This window comes from Thunnus thynnus, chromosome 6, assembly GCF_963924715.1.
Source record: "Thunnus thynnus chromosome 6, fThuThy2.1, whole genome shotgun sequence".
Classification (NCBI taxonomy): domain Eukaryota; kingdom Metazoa; phylum Chordata; class Actinopteri; order Scombriformes; family Scombridae; genus Thunnus; species Thunnus thynnus.
This window is the reverse complement of record NC_089522.1, coordinates 33,590,868-33,606,566: the sequence shown is the minus strand read 5'-3', so window position 1 is coordinate 33,606,566 and position 15,699 is coordinate 33,590,868. Positions and strand designations below refer to the sequence as shown.

The window sequence follows — 15,699 nt, the reverse complement described above, 5'->3', positions numbered from 1 at the left end:
GAAATGGTCAGCAGCTCAGGAATATCTTGCCAATCCTTCTATGGTAGTGGACCCTTGCAGGTAAATAAAATTTTGTAACATCAAGTAACAACTAAGGAGTAATACAATTGTTAAAATTTCCAAGTATTGATTTTATGTTTGGAGAAAATGACAATTAATCATCTGTCCACTAAGTTGGACATCATGCATCGCTGACTATGTTCCAACTACAATTACACTATTACTGCAACTTTGTTCTTGAAAATACTTCATCTGGAGTAACTGTTTTGGCTCTAAATCAATTGATTTGAATGTAACTTGCAGTTTTTAGGGGGCTAGGGATACTGAGGTTGCTGGGGGGGGTGAGGATGTTGAGGGGCTGAGGATGCTGAGGGAATGCCTGGCACCTCAAAAGAATGTCTGGATTAGAAAAGAAGGATCTTCTGCATTTCAAGTCATCTGTAGCTCATGTGCTAATAAATGCATTAAGACAGAGGGGAGAGGCTGAAGAGTCAGGAACAAAGTTCAGTGTTTTTGCATTGCACTGAACAGTATTAGAATATGTTAAAATGTGTTAAAACATTAGTTTAACAGCTTTGATGATATATATTATTTTATAGTTTTCAAATAATATATCATTTTATTAATGGGTTTGTTGAATACATATTCCTCCAATTGAAAACTCAACGCACGCTGTCCACCTGAGTGGACATGTAAAAACTCCTTGAAAAGTGCATGTTTAAAAAAAATGAAGTTCAAATATTTTTTTTCATGCCTAAAGGAGAATAAAAACACTTAGGAAAAAAAATCCTGACTGAGGTTATCATAACTCATGCATGAAAAGGTTAAATGAAAACAAGACAACTTTTCATAATATTAACCATTTAAAAATTGATATTCATTGAACAGAATGTGGACAGAAAATTAAATATAAAACTCACCATCGACAACAAAGATCGAGAACGTGTAGGATGAATCTGGAGACGAAGCTCTGCCGTAACCACACCTGTACCATCCTGTGTCTGACTTCTTCAGCTGTGTGATGGTCACATACAGTCCAAATACAGATCCTTCTCTATATTCAATGCTGTATCTGCCATTCTGAGCTCTGTTCTCTTCTGTTTCAACCAGGATGTCTTCTTCTTTTTTATATTCATTCTTACAGAAGAACTTCCTGCTTCCATAGACAGTATTGAGGCATCCGTGTGTGACACTTCCTCCCACAGTTTCTGCACGGGAGAAACTGGTGTTTTGACCCAACGTTGCAGCTGAAAAGATGAACAATCAACAGTTACTGTCTGTACTTCCTGTAAGACGCTGCAGTCTGATCACAATATTTCCTGCTTCACATTTACACAGATCCACAGAGTCACACTTGGAGCTGCCCAGTTCAACCAGTCTGACTGCTGGAGTAATGATTTCATCCAACATTGATACACTGAGTCAATACATCATAAACGTCTCACATTCTTCAACAATTTAATTAAATTTTATCTGACTTCATTTATTCTTATGCTTCAGAATCATTAAATGGGATGAACATAGTAAATATATCAGGTTTTATGACTTTCAGTAGAAACTCACCATCTGTAACTATGAGCTCAAAGTCACAGTAATCATCTGGGACTGAAGATCCACCCAAACCAAATCTGTACCGCCCTGAGTCTGACTTGGTCAGCTGTGTGATGGTCACAGTCACAGTTCTTCTTCCAGAAGATCCGTCTTCATATCTGATGCTGTATCTGCCACTCTGAGCTGTGACATCATCTGTTTTAATGAGAATGTCTTCTTCTTTACATTCTCCTTTACAGAAGAACTTGGTGCTTCCAGATGAAGTCAAGGAGCAAATAAGTGAACCACTTCCTCCTTCAGCTCCAGCAAAAAGGTTTATTGCATTGACGAGTCCAGTGTTTCCATCCTGCAGTGCTGTTGGAAAGATGAACAGTGAATACTGATGATCAATACTTTGTGTATTGTAGACTTACTGTAAACAGACTGCAGATTAATGAGGGCTAACCCATCAGTTCACAGAGAAGCAGAGATGATACAGAGGCAGCCATTAGCAAAGTTTTCACTGACTGTACAGCAGTTGCTGTTGTTCTACTTGTAGCTGCAGTTGTAGTCAATGTTTTTCTTTCATACTTTCTAATATCAAACACATTAATGAGCATCAAATATTCATGATGGATGGTTCATATGTTTTGTTAATTACATTTAGTTTAGTTAAATTACAAGATTAGATTATAGAGATGTTGTAATTAGTAACAGAATAATTTAGAGAACGACAGGAAAACTAATTAACATGACAGCAACATGAAAACTTGTGTGATACAAATCTGACATTTGTTAAAATGATCACAATGAATGTCCAGAAGCAGTTTGTGCTGCAGCTTTACAGACACAGTCAGGTAATCAGTCCTCACCTGATAAGAAGCAGAAGAACAGAACATGGTGGATATTCATTCTGAGTTTGATCCTGATGCAGAAAATCATCAAACTGTCAGAGAACTGCCTCTATATGTCTGTCTGATCAATCAGGAAGCTGACGATGATTTAAGTTAACATTCCTTCCTCTTCCTCTTTCTCTCTCTCTCTCTCTGTCTGCGACATGACGATGATGATGGTGGTTGAGGGTACATTAATGAATGAATAATTCTATTTTTGACCCCATTATATGACCCACATGACCTCTGAAAATGGGGATGTGAAACCTCATATTAACTGTATGATTTAAGAGTATCAGAGGAAGTTTTCTGATACTCTGTTTTTAACAGCCAAAGCATGGGAATGCCATGCCCAACATGAGATTTAAAAATACTGTGAAATAGTAAACTGCTCTGTGGTTTCAGAGAAAGATGATGAAGGTGTGAAGCTTCCTGAACTGGAGATTAAACTCTATGTTTTTGTTGGTGTGGAGGCTGATGGGACTGATGCTGGAAAAGGTCGAAGAGTCCGGTTTGGTTTTGAAGCAGTTGGAGCTGTGAACAATGAAAACACATTGAAACAATCAGATACTGAATCAATAATGCAGAGAAATGAGATGCTGCTCTAGACAGAAAGATCATATTGACAGCATCCATCACATACACAAGAAATACGCAGCATTAAATATGTTAATGAAGTAAATGATTAAGAATATTGAAGTGAGTTTGTTCTGTTAATCACAAGAAATTATTGTTATTTGATTGTTGATAACAGAAGAGTAAGAAAATAACATCCACAGGTTGGTTTTCTGACATTAAACATAAAAGCACAAATGTCTGAGAAGGTTTTTAAAAATCGTACAAACTGATTGTTGTAAATTTAAAAACTAACATTATAAAGGCAACACATTTTACATCCGATTACTTTGTGACTCTAAAAATGAGTTTCATCTTTAGAAACATTTTAGAGTATGATGTCTTGAACATTAAGGAACCTGAGGAACCGTCCGTCTCTCTTTAATGATTTGTATGAGCAGATCGACAATCTGTGCGTAAATGTAAATGTAAATATCCACAAATACAAAAAACAGATTTGTAAACTCACAAAAATATTTTGCAAATATAAAACGGAGCTGAAAAATTAAAAAATATATCTGTGAATACATTAAATTAACTTAGAAATAAATAAAAAGCATTTGTGAACATCTTCTTAACATTTACAACTTTCCAACAGGCATTGTGAACTCAGTTTTTATTTGTGAATATCTCTTCCACGCGTGTGGATTTGCTTTTTACACACACAGAGATTTGAAACAAACTTTCCGCCTGCTGACGACGTCATTTTTACGCAGTCTATCTATGAGCTGTTTCTTGTTTGTTTTTTTAAATAATCAATCAGCGATAAGTAGCGTGCATTCATTGTTTTATGTTTACGTCATAAAATGAGTATTAGTGTGTGTTTATTTGTTCTATGTATATTATGTGTCACATACTTTCATATAGCTACATTTCTGTTTGAGTATGAAAATCACGAGGATGCTTGTGGGCAACGTTCAGCTCTCTAAAGCGGTGATTTGGCTGCTTCTTCAGTTAGCAGTTATCAGCAGGCCAACACGGAATCTGCAGATTTTTTTTACAGTTTTCAGCGGTGATCCAGAGTGAAAATCTGCGGATTGTTTTTTGCTTGTTATGTGATAGACAATATTCATTTAAGATAACAAAGATTGTTTTTGAGCAAAAATAAGCACACAATACATTAAAACAACCTAAGATTACCTCAAGCAGGCTGAGAGAAATATTTCGTAGATTTTAGTAGAACCATTGAATTTGAGATTTTATTTAATCACAAACAGTTCAAAACAAAGTGTTAACGTTTGTTGGAAAACTCGACCAGCATAAAATGTAGGACACATGGCCACTAAAATGCGAGGTTCAATGTGGAGCAGAGGGAGCAAAAATTAATTTGCAAAAACATTAACCATTAATCATCTCCCAACAATTAACAATACAACACATAAACAAACAAATACATAAATAAATACCTGGTAAGGCTCTTGAAATATCTATCTGAAATATCCCACCAAATATCTTTTGAGAACGTCTAAAAACAGCAAAGGCAAAAAACATGACACTCAAACATAAAACTTACAAGCAGCATCTCTATTGGTTTAAAATCTGCGGAAAATCTGTGGAGGTGTCGTCGGAATTCTGCGGACGCAGATTCCGTGTGGGCCTGTTTTCAGGCTCCCTCCCAAATGTGCAGTGGTAGTTTATTCCGAAGAAGAGGAGCTCAGTGGGCAAAGGTTCTACCACCAAAAGATTTATTAAATTGAGGACCAGTGAAGTAACTGGTGCCAAGAGAACATAAAGGATGTAACGGAGTAATAAGGCTGGAAAAGAACAAAGGAGCAAGGAGCTAGGCCTTTGTCTTCATTGAAAAAGATATCAAAAGAGCCGGGCTGCACACAAGATGATGTAAACTGGGGGTTCCCAGACCCCGGTCCTCAGACCAGAACATTTATTTGGAAAAAAGCTGAATAATGATTATATAACTTTGTAGTTATATTATGGCTTTGTTGGCCCCCCAACTCTGCACCAGCGCCTCATGAAAGCAAAGCACTATTACTACTACTACTATTACTACTACTACAGCTAGTACTATTACTACTACTGTTACATTTTAAATACTACTGTATTTTAAAGCAACTGACATTTTAATCTTATTTTCTACCAGACTTTCCTCCAGGACTAATATTTTACATCCACGGATGTATGTAATATTTTATGGCGTGGAGGTTACGTTTTTTTAAAAATTATTATTATTATGTGTCTCGACTGTTATGCTGTGATTGTTTGTTGTTCTGTTATGAGCATATGGAGGTAAATTCCTAACAACTAAGTTGTATGGCAATAAAGTATTGAATCTAGGGCTGCTCTCTCTCTCTCTCTCTCGCTCTCTCTCTCTCTCTCTCTCTCTCTCTCTCTCTCTCTCAATTAAGTTCAATACAATTCAATTCAAAGGGGCTTTACATGGCATGGGGAACACATATTTACAATGCCAAAGCAAGTGTGAAATAAAAACAAAAAATGTACATACTAGAGGTAAAGATCAACTAGAATCTCTCTCTCTGGTTTGCTCTTTCTCCATAAGGAATCACAGAGCTCAGCACAGCAGGGAGAAGGGAGCAACCACCCTACACCCATCCAACCACTTCAAGGAATGTCAAGCCAGCAGGTGGGTGCTTTATATTTGCTATTTATTTATAGCTATGGATTAATTATGATGTCAGTAACATAATTTTGTAAAACATGTTTGGTGAAAAAACTCTGGTCTTGTCCCTCCCCATAAGGCGTAGCTGTATTATTAATGTAATTCAGCCAACTGTGGGCGCCATGACGTGCAAAACACATTTCATGAAACGCAAAATGTAGGAAGAACAACTGTGATTGGACAGAACCGAAGCCACAACACAATGATTGTTCTAGATAAGCATCAACTGTTGTGGCTACTTGTTCCTTTTTGTTGTTGTGTTTTGCCACTGTAGCCAGGTCACATGGAATAGATCATGAAGTGAATGTTAAATATGTACAGCATTAATGTTTCATGAATATACTCTGATATTGTCACTCCTCATTGGGAACCACAGAGCTCAGCACAGCAGGGAGAGGGGAGCGACCCCACTGACCCCCCACCCCTCAGGGAATGCCAAGCCATCAGATGGGTGCTTTTGTTCTGTGGCCAATTCAATTGAGAAAATAAATACTTTGTTGACAATAAATAGTAGGACTATTAAAGAGGTAAAGTTGAAAAATGCTGACAAGCCACCTAGGGTTTATCCCTGGGATATGGGGACTGCATTGCCTGTGGGTCATCCTGTGGGTATTAGGGATGTGCAGAGAGCCCAGTATTTGCATTTGTATCTGTATTTGTTTAGGCAGCAAAATTATTTGCATTTGTATTTGAATAAAAGTGGAAAGAGGCTTAAAAATCCAGTTTTTGTTTTTATTATGTTTTTGATTTTAGAAAATTAAAGTGTCAGTAGGTCCAGGAGAGATGTGCTTCCTGCAGGTGGATGTGACTCCCCTCGTTGAGACCTGCTGATAGACGTAACAGTGGAGCAGAGGAGAGAGACTGAGATAGAGATGTGATTGACCTGCATGCTGGTATTTGACTTTTTTTTTTCTTTTCTTCCCGAAAACAAATAATTTTTAAAATATTTGTATGAAACAAGTATTCGTAAGAAACCCACTATTTGTGCTTTGCCAAATGATGTATTTGTATTTGGGCACACCCCTGGTGGGTTTGTAATGTTTCACCACATCAGTCATCCTGAAGTCTTCCTCATGGGCAAAGAAAACCTTCTCCCACCAGCAGAGCTGCTAAATGGCTCTGCTCATCCTGGGCCAGGTCCTGTTGATCAGTGAGCTACAACACGTCAAACACTTGGTCTTCTTCTATCCCATCACTAGAATCTATCAACCCCACTTCCACCACACCATCAGCACCAGGCTTCAGGCTGATGTCACCTGCTTCATCAATGTCGATTTCATCCATCCAGCTTCTGATTGTGTCCTATGATGTCCTCCTCCCATATTCTCTTTAAGTTGCAAAACTGTATCCTCTCAAATGCCCCTATATTGCAACACCTACGGTAAAAAGTGCGCATCTCCTTTGTGTTCATGTCAACAGCAACAGTGAACACAACAGCTGTGAGGGCAATGCCAGAGCTTCGGATCCTGGGCTGCCTCTGCTTCAGCCCTGAGGAACAACTGTGATTGGACAGAACCGAAGCCACAACACAATGATTGTTCTAGATAAGCATCAACTGTTGTCCCTACCTGTTCCTTTTTGTTGTTGTATTTTGCACCTCAGAGCCACCGTAGCCAGCTCACATGGAATAGATCATGAAGTGAATGTAAAATATGTACAGCATTAATGAATATACTCTGATATTGTCACTCCTCATAAGGAAACACGGAGCTCAGCACAGCAGGGAGAGGGGAGCGACACCACTGAACTGCGACCCCTCAAAGAATACCAAGCCATCAGGTGGGTGCTTTATATTTGTTATTTATTTACAGCTATGGATTAATTATGATATCATTGACATAATTTTGTAAAACACATACAATTCTACTATTGATATTCTATTCTAACTCTTAGATACTCACATAATAACCATGTGGTTAAATTAGGGGATGGTTATGGTCATGGTTTTGAAAAATTAACTTGGCTTTTGTCCAATCATAAACAAGAATTGTTGTCCCTACCTTTTCCTTTTTGTTGTTGTGTTTTGCACCGTAACCAGCTCATGTGGAATAGATTATAATATAGATTATAATGTGAATGTAAAATAGGTACAGCATTAATGTTTCGTGAATATATTCCAATCTTGTCCCTCCCCATAAGGAACCACAGAGCTCAGCACAGCAGGGAGAGAGGAGAGACGCCACTGACCCCCCCACCCCTCAGGGAACACCAAGCCATCAGGTGGGTGCTTTTGTTCTGTGGCCAATTCAATTAGGGAAATAAATAGTTTGTTGAAAATAAATAGTAGGACTATTAAAGAGGTAAAAATGTAAAATGCTGACAAGCCACCTAGGGTTTATCCCTGGGATATGGCAGCCGCATTGCCTGTGGGTATGCAATGTTTCACCACATCAGTCATCCTGAAGTCTTCCTCATGGGCAAAGAAAACCTTCTCCCACCAGCAGAGCTGCTAAATGGCTCTGCTCATCCTGGGCCAGGTCCTGTTGATCAGTGAGCTACAACATGTCAAACACTTGGTCTTCTTCTATCCCATCACTGGAATCTATCAACCCCACTTCCTCCACACCATCAGCACCAGGTTTCAGGCTGATGTCGCCTGCTTCATGGATGTTCATTTCATCCACCTGAAATAGTCTGCCCAGCTTCTGGTTGTGTCCTATGGAGACAGGGAAATCATGTAGGTTACGAATGTGAATGGGAACTCGACCTCATCTCACCACTGATATTGTTTGATCTGCTGAAACAGAACTTGGCTCCTGGAGTGCCTCAAACAGGCCGTAGTAGTCAAGTCCTCTCATTCTGGCTTTGGCACATTCCCAGACTACCACTTCACTCCAGGCTGGTACACTAACTCAGTGGCGGTGGTCTGGACAGATGTAACCTAGAAAAACATCTTCTAAGGTCACTGTAGACCTGTGGCACACTGAAACTTAGGATTCAGGCAAGAGAAAGACACTGGCCCATCGGGGTTCACAACACAGCATCTCAGCAAGCTTATACCACATCCGTGCCTATGATGAGGGGGTTAGACAAAAACTCATCCTCCACAATAAAAGCTCTTCGCTGGCTAATTTTGTGGCCCTCAATTTCAAAATCCATAGTGACATAGTCCAGACAGGGGACATGGGGGCCATTGGCAGCTTTAACCTTAATTATTGAGGGAGTTCTTTCACAGCATACTCAGGGACACTGCCGCTGAAAGTAGGGGGCCAAGGAGCCGTTGATCCCCTCACTTTACCCTCCTCCCACATTCTTTTTGAGTCGCAAATCACTGTATCCCCTCAAATGCTCCTATATTGCAACACTTATGGTAAAAAGTGTGGATCTCCTTTGTATTCATATCAACAGTAGCTGTGAACACAAAGGCTGTGAGGGCAGTGCCAAAGCTTTGGGTCCTGGGCTGCCACTGCTTCACCCCCGAACGGTTTGAGCATAGCTCTGCATATTCAGCCCGGTCGCCAGAATAAAATGTTGGCATTGTATGTTTCTGCAAACCACAGAAACTTTGAATATCTACGTTTCAACACGTGTAATACGTAGCATATTAACATTTCAACAATACGTATCATATCAACTTTCAACAAAATATATCATATCAATATTTCTAAAGTGAAGTAGTTCACATGCGATCTATATGAGCTGACTTTCCTATAGGGAGGAGGAGGGGTCGATGGATGATTCGAAGGCAGAAAGTTGGAAATCAGCAGAGAGCATGGTTCAAGGCCACCTCATAACCACTGCCCGCTTCCCGTTTCAACCGACAAAAGCGGGTGTTTTTAGTGCGATATCAGGACATTGATTTTATTTTTTATTTTATTTTAACCCAAACCATTATCTATGCCTAACCAAGTGGTCTTTGTGCCTAAACCTAACCAGACCTTAACCACAGCGTTGTCACACCATAAAACATCATTATTCAACAGGTAGAAATGTTAATATGCTATGTATTGTAGAAATGTTGATATGATAAGTATTGTTGAAATGTTAATGTGCTATGTATTACACGTGTTGAAACGTAGATATTCAACTTTTCTGTGGTTTGCAGAAATGTTCAATGCCAACGTTTTGTTCTGGCGATTGGGTTGGCATATTTCTGCTCCTCAAAACTGGTATTTTAATGTAACAGAGTGGAACTTAACGTGGAGTGACAGGAGGAGCGGGAGAAATATGGTGCTGCACATAACAAGATGAAGACGGAAAGTGGATGTATTACAGACAGTAAAATTATTTTTTACAGTGTTTCAAGCTTTCCTCCACATTTCAGCCAACAGATTGGTCCATAATGAAAACTGCAGAGAGCACAAAAGCCTCAAGTTGCATGTCTTTAATTAGCAGAGATGTGCACACAGAGTCACAAACCAACTTCCATGTATTTTGCTTCTTTCACTTCTCTAGTATTTGGCATCTATTATATAATCTACTGAAATGTCCATCAGAATAGGCTGCAGCTATTAATGTGACTCAGGCAGGTCTGTGACGTGTTAGATTAATGTCTGAATCTTATATTAATGTCGTTCAGGTGTCACTGAATGTAATCCAGGATCTTGAAGAACACAGCTGCTGTGCATCAGATTGTTTCCTTTGACTTTCTTTTGCATGTTCTTCCTGTCTTTGCATTTTTTTTTACTGTTTTATCTCTTTCTTCCCCTTTTTATTCTTCTCTGTCACTCACCCACATGTGTGCTTTGTTTACTCTGTCTGTCTCTTCCCTCCTGCTGCTGTTATAGTATAATACTCTATAGAGTTTTCTTCCACAACAAACTGATCACTTCCTGTATTATTAATGTAATTCAGCCAACTGTGGGCACCATGACGTGCAAAACACATTTCAGGAACACAAAATGTAGGAAGAACAACTGTGATTGGACAGAACCGAAGCCACAATACAATGATTGTTCTAGATAAGCATCAACTGTTGTGGCTACCTGTTCCTTTTTGTTGTTGTGTTTTGCACCTCAAGGCCACCGTAGCCAGCTCACATGGAATAGATTATGAAGTGAATGTTAAATATGTACAGCATTAATGTTTCATGAATTCATTTCATTTCATACTCTGATATTGTCACTCCTCATAAGGAAACACAGAGCTCAGCACAGTAGGGAGAGGGGAGCGATATCACTGAACCCCCACCCCTCAAAGAACACCAAGCCATGAGGTGGGTGCTTTGTTTGAGGTGGGGTTTTATATTTGTTATTTATTTACATCTATGGCTTAATTATGATGTCAGTGACATAGTTTTGTAAAACAAATACAATTCTACTATTAATATTCTATTCTAACTCATAGATACTCACATAATAACCGTGTGGTTAAATTAGGGGGCGATCATGGTCATGGTTTTGGAAAATTAACTTGGGTTTTGTCCAATCACAAACAAGAGTGGTTGTGTTGTTGTCCTCATTTGTTTATGTGTTTTTGGTTTTGTTGTTGTGTTTAGCACCTCAGAGCCACCATAACCAGCTCATGTAGGTTACGAATGTGAATGGGAACTTAACCTCGTCTTACTACTGACATTGTTCAATCTGCTGAAACAGAACTGGGCTCCTGGAGTGCCTCAAACAGGCCGTAGTAGTCAAGTCCTCTCATTCTGGCTTTGGCACGTTCCCAGACTACCACTTCACTCCAGGCTGGTACACTAACTCAGTGGCGGTGGTCTGGACAGATGTAACCCAGTAAACCATCTTCTGAGGTCACCGTAGACCTGTGGCACACTGAAACTTAGAGTTCTGGCAAGAGAGAGACACTGGCCCATCGGGGTTTCATAACAGCAAGCTGGATGAAAACCCATCCTCTACAATAAAATCTCCCCGCTAGTTAATTTTATGGCCCTCAATTTCAATATCCATAGTGACATAGTCCAGACAGGGGACATGGGGACCACTGGCAGCTTTAAGCTTAATCATTGAGGAAATTTTTTAACAGCATACTCAGGGACACTGGCGCCAGAAGTGGGGGGGCCAAGGGGCCTTTGACACACACACACAAACACACACACACACACACACACACACACACAGACTTTTTGGCCCCCACACTTCTGAAATGAATCCAGTGCCCCTGTTCAGGGAAGTGCTTAGAAAAATTGCCATTAAGGTGGTTTATGAGCCAGTGTCTAGTGTCAGTTTAACACCACCTATTACCACCTCGACATGTGGGCATTGTCCAATAAAAGCTTAATCAGGTCCTTGTGAGGTTCTTCTGGCCTAACCATATCACCTGGGCCTTAGCAACAGGGGAGACTAGTATAAAGGTGATGTAGGCTGACTACTCTACAGAATCTAGCAATGTGAGATGCTTGTCTTCAACGTCTTCAAATGGACTTACCATCCGCAGACCACATGTTGGAGGCTGCAGAAACTTCTCGTCTGTGGTCTGGCTCACACTGCAGAACATAGCCAGCTTGTTGAGACATGCTTCTTGGTTTTTAGCTCTTTAAGGAGTTCTTGCTTTCAGTCCTTTAGCTGGCCTATCAGTTCATCCTTCATTTCTAGTTTCAGCTCAGCCTTCCAGTCAGCTTTCTGTGGATGAGAGTGATAGTTGTTTGTCCCGCCTGCCACAGCCGTATATGTCAACTCCGACCACCGGTGTCCACATCTGTTCTCCTCTAAAATAAGAGCCACTTATTGAAGGGCATCAAATGTTCAAAGTCCCCATATTTGAGTTCTGAATCAGGACCCCCAAACTTTGGCATCCATGGTGCACCAGGAGAAAACAGGCATTATCATGTTTATGCTTAAAAGAAACAAACCCTTGGTTAACTCTGCTCAGGCACCTCAATACTTTGTTGAAAATACTTTAAAAAGTAAATAGTAGTTGTAAAATGCAATCAGCACCACCTAGGGTTTAAAAATAGCCCTAGGACTCTATTAAAAAGGTTGAGTATGTTCCTTTTTAAAATCAGGGGTGTGCATTGTTAAAACCACAACTTAAAATGTTTAAAAAGGTTTATCACCATAAAATAATAACCAGTAAAATGCAACTATAAAATGTCTAAAAGTCCTAAAATGTTCCTTAAGAGTAAAACATTAAAAAGTCCTCTGTTAAAAGTTTAATAATGTCAGTGTCTCTCAGTCTGTGGAACCAACAGTACAACAGGAACGCCAGCAGCTGACGTCCTCGATGTGTGGTCCTTCCCCTTCCACATGGCTGCTCCTAGCTCCTCTCATCCTACCAGCCATGGCCCTCTCCCTTGCGCTCTGTCGTGCCTTAGGCTTTGCTAAGGGGAAACGTTCGGGCCTGAAAAATTAAGCCAATGTCAAAGTGCCAAAAACTACAGTTCCTAAAATGGCCACTTGAGGCTCCAAAAGCAAAGCAGAAATAAACGTGTTTACAGCCTGGTACAAAAAATTGTTTTGGTCTCTCTCTCTCTCTCTCTCTCTTTATATATATATATATATATATATATATATATATATATATATATATATATATATATATATTGGCACTTTGTCATAAGCTTGAGGGAGACTACGTCTTTCATTAAGAGAAAATGACTTTTTCTTTTTCTTTTTCCCATCATGACTTCAATTTGTACACAGCCTCCCAGCCTGAGGCAGACAGGTTGTGCGTTGTGAGTTTAGGCTGTGGGGGTGGGGGCTGCAGGGGCTCCGCAGCGAGAAAGTTGAACTAGAATCAACTTCTGGACGCTGTACAACTCTGCCATGAGGGAAGACAAAAACATTACTAGGAAGAGGGGAGGACATTGCTTTTTGTTTGATAACATTAAAAGTAAAGTTAGGCTTTGCTGACAGCTTCCCAACTCATTTTAAAAAAGATGACAGCGAGAGAGAGCAGCAGTGGTCGAGTGAGCTACAGAGCGGATGAGGAGAGTGAGCAGTGGCTGCAAGAAAGCCGGTGAATAAGAGGAAGAAAACATTATTTTCTGATTGTTTCACGGCGGATACATATAAACATACCCACACCCCGCACCTCCACACTACCCTGAATTACCGTAGTTTAAAATGTTTTTTCCATATGTTTTCATGTATGAAAAGACCCAAAATGAATAAGTTCATTACTTGATTACAATAAGCAAATTTTTTAAACAGCATTTGTGTGGAATGATTCCCAAGCTTTTTGATCCATATAAGCGGTATATCACTGTAACTTATTACTATAAGCGGTTTCCACTGCATTTATTTATTTATTTGTTATGGATTTACAGCTATGGATTTATTATAATGTCAGTAACACGCAATGATACTATTAATATTATACTACTCTAATTCACAGATACTCACATAATAATACATAATAACCATGTGGTTAAGTTAGGAGATGATTGTGGTCATGTCTTGATATGATACTACAAATACAATGTATTATTATTATTATTATTGTTGTTGTTGTTGTTGTTGTTGTTGTTGTTATTATTATTATTATTATTATTATTATTATTATTATTATTATTATTAATATTAATAATAATAATAATAATAATACAGATTATGATTTATTTTAATTGGCTATCTAACCTGCAAGTTGACCTCACCACTGCAGTTTTCACTGATGGACTTGGAGCTCATTTAATAAGCAAAGGAGCAACAACACAAATGTTTTTGTTGGTAAATAACAAGGAGACATTAGCAGGAAAGATAAAATATATTGTATTCTATATAGATCCTGCAGTTACACCAATAAAATTAAACTTTTTCTATATAGTATTTAAAACATATTAATTGAAGTTTTTCACAGAGCTGTAACAGAACACACAAGATACAAATGACAGAGAGCAGAAAAATAAAAATCAGGGAAAGGATCATGTGACACTAATTTCATGTTTTCTCACTAAATGTGTTTTCTATCATCACTCACTGTGTTAAATGCTTTTCAGGAGCAAAGAAGGCGACAGCAACTACCACCAGAGGTAAATCTATCAATCTATCAACAATTCCAGTTTCAGACCAAAAATATTGATACAAATCTCTACATCACTTGTGGATCCTCCTCTTTTCACCACTGTGAGGCTGACTGACATGTGATCAGTACAGAGTTCACTAGAGGTCGCTGCTCCATCACTTTTCACTCTGACATGCAAACAGTAGAGTTTAATCAGGAGGTTCTGACTTTGACTGTAGCTGCTCTATCAGCCCCGACTGAAAGTGAGTTTTACATACTAAGCAAATGTTTGATCTTGCTCTTGATCAAGGTTAATCAATCTTGCTGTTACTGCTGTGATTCCATAGTTGATGTCAGTTTCACCAAATTAATTTCATATATATAAATATTGTTGACTCAGGACTTGTTCTATAATGTGTTCCATGTGAGTTGACTGACTGAAGTTTTGTTTTTCTAACAGAATCAGCCCCTTATGCAGCAACAAGGGAGTCCATCAAGCAGACCGTAGAAATGGCTTCTTCATGAGTTTCTGGGAGAACTTCTTTCTGTCTGAGATTGTTTTTAACTTTCCTCTTGCTTGGCTCACACTCTGTTATTTACTCACCTTTTGTGACATATAATTACTCTATAAGATAGATGCATATTGATAATTGTATTTTATTGACTGCTTTTCATTTGTTGCAATACTAAAGAATAATTTAGATTCAGATCATTTTAACATGATACTATTTTGATTTTAATTTAAACATTAACTTTGATTGAATTTTATTTATTCAGTTTATATTTTCATGTTGCATGTTGACTGTTCATTTTGAGTTAATTTATGAATATATTTACATATTAATTTTAAACTTTTTGCATGTTTAATAATTGATTGATTCAACATGAGTCAAATTCTATAGATTTTTATGCCATTGATTAAGATCTGTGTTGTATCATGGATAATGGGACCAATATATGGTTTAAAAATAAAATGTGTTAATACTATTAAATCAGTGATATTTTAATTTCATCATAAAGCTTTCGGTGGTGATTACATTTCAGAGTTTTGATTCATGCATAGTTTGAGTTATACTGTGTCCACAGTGTTTTTTATTTACAGTCAGTCAAAACCAAATCAAGACAACTGATGAGCACAAAGAGCACTAACACATTAATATATAATTTGATTTTAAAAACATTAAAACA

At 38.5% G+C, this 15,699-nt stretch overlaps 1 long non-coding RNA gene across 2 annotated transcripts; it reads left to right on the top strand.

Moving 5' to 3' along the window:
* The first annotated feature begins 4,046 nt into the window (after positions 1-4,046).
* Positions 4,047-15,497, top strand: LOC137185410 (uncharacterized). Of its 2 annotated transcripts, XR_010928858.1 has the most exons (7): positions 4,047-5,637; positions 6,427-6,566; positions 7,093-7,452; positions 7,813-7,893; positions 10,749-10,828; positions 14,507-14,539; positions 14,972-15,497. It is a non-coding gene; the product is annotated as an uncharacterized lncRNA (long non-coding RNA). The 2 variants fall into 2 exon arrangements; XR_010928857.1 differs by lacking the exon at positions 10,749-10,828 and having other exon boundaries at positions 4,048-5,637.
* Positions 15,498-15,699: the final 202 nt, after the last annotated feature.